Source organism: Hipposideros armiger, unplaced genomic scaffold (assembly GCF_001890085.2).
Source record: "Hipposideros armiger isolate ML-2016 unplaced genomic scaffold, ASM189008v1 scaffold_3136, whole genome shotgun sequence".
In the NCBI taxonomy this organism is placed as follows: Eukaryota; Metazoa; Chordata; class Mammalia; order Chiroptera; family Hipposideridae; genus Hipposideros; species Hipposideros armiger.
Window position 1 is genome coordinate 1 of NW_017734413.1, and position 1,720 is coordinate 1,720.

Sequence of the window (1,720 nt, forward strand, 5' to 3'; positions counted from 1 at the left end):
ACCTACTATTTGGGAAGCAAAATGCAAAAGAACAGCAAGAGAGTATTAAGGAGGAAAGAGTCTACTACTGTTCACCACACTGAGGAGGGAGAGGGATTACACTAGGTGGGAACTGAAGAACCTGTTAGGGAAAAACTACAATCGTAAAGAGAAAACAAAGAGATTTCACCAATTTCACGAGCCCTCCCTCCCCTTCCAATTCCATGCTTTTTTCCCCCAGGAAGCTACAAAACGGAGGGATTGCATTAACAAAGCAAATGAAGGAAACCCATGCTAAAAATGTAACCTGCCTACAACTGAGAGGTCTGAAAACGGAAATACTTCTTTCCCCGTTTTGTAGTGGATTTTAAAACAGCAGGGACAGGGAGAGGGGGAGGGGAGAGGCCAAGCTCTTCCTGATATGAAGGCTCTTGACTACATGATTATTTTAAATTTACCTTTCTGTGGTCGGCGGGCAGATTCTTAACCAAACACGGCATCCGACTCTGTAGGTTAAAATCTGACGAGTGGTTCAAAGATCACAGAGAATGGAGGAGCGAATGCAAACACAGGGCAGACGCAGAATCAGCATTTGCTTTGGGTAGTACTTTAATACTCCCCACTGGGCGGCTAAAACTCCAACTGGGTTTGAAGTAATAATGCAATGGGAGAGAGAAGGCAGCAAAGTTTAAGGTCGAGCCCACGCAATTAGACAGAGAAATTTGTAAACGGGCAGTAAGTGGAAAGCAGCGGCCGGGGAGAAACCGGCTAGCTAACCACCTAATGACGGATCACATCCGTCCTCTCTACCGGGTGCTACACAAGGGGACCCCTCTGATAGAGACTCGGGGCTCCTCGCCTTACGCGGCACCTGTCGCGCGCAGAGGGCTGCCGCCCAGGGAGGGCGGTCCAGCGCAAACCCTGAGCAACACTTACTTTCGTCCGGCCATTGATTTTGTAGTTGCCCAGCTTCCCGTTACAGTGGCGTATCAGGTCGTCCATGTTGCTCATAAGCAGCCCAATGGTTTCACAGCCGGGCTCCTTGCCCTCGATCCAGGTGATCTTATCGCCTCGGATGTCCTTGGACGAGTCGCTCTTCTGGCTGACCAGCTGGCCGTCCGTGAACTTGCCGGTGTCGTGCAGGGCGCGCACCTCCTCGCCAATCTGCTGGCCGGTCTCCTTGCCCAGGAAGTCGTCCACCACACAGATGCCGTGCTTGTTCATGCACGGCACGATGTACTCCAGCGCCAGCTTCAGCGCCGGCAGCGGCTTCGTCTGCCCGTTGGGCCGCGGGCCGCCGCCGTGGCTCAGCCCCTCGCCCGGCGTGTTGCTCGGCGGGTAAAGGTTCGCCTTGTCCTGGAACAGCGACGAGCGGCCCAGCGGCTCCTCCTTGGCGGGCTCCGCCTCGGCCGCCGCCGCTGCCGCCGGGCCCTGGCCGCCGGGCGCCGCGCGAGGCGGGGACGCGGCCCCGGGGCCCTCTGGCATCCCAAGCGAGTTCTTAACCATTGCGCCACTCGGCCGGCCCTATCACTCCCTTTCTTTATGTACATTTTAACTGAACAGAGTTAAGTGTGGGATAAAATTCCAAAAGTATGTACATGACCCTAGTATTTTTATTTTAGCAGGCAAATTTTTTCCTTTAGAGTGGCTACGAAACTCCAGCTAAACAGTCCATCACTTTTCCATGATCCTTAGTCCTCTGCATTCCTTCTTCTTCTACCCCCAAGTAAAAACTCCTATG

At 53.7% G+C, this 1,720-nt stretch overlaps 1 pseudogene across 1 annotated transcript; it reads right to left on the minus strand.

Moving 5' to 3' along the window:
- Nucleotides 1–6: 6 nt before the first annotated feature.
- LOC109378747 (egl nine homolog 1 pseudogene) lies at nt 7–1,464 on the minus strand (annotated as a pseudogene). The gene has a single exon (XR_002123058.1). The product of XR_002123058.1 is annotated as an egl nine homolog 1 pseudogene (transcript).
- Between the last annotated feature and the right edge of the window lie 256 nt (nt 1,465–1,720).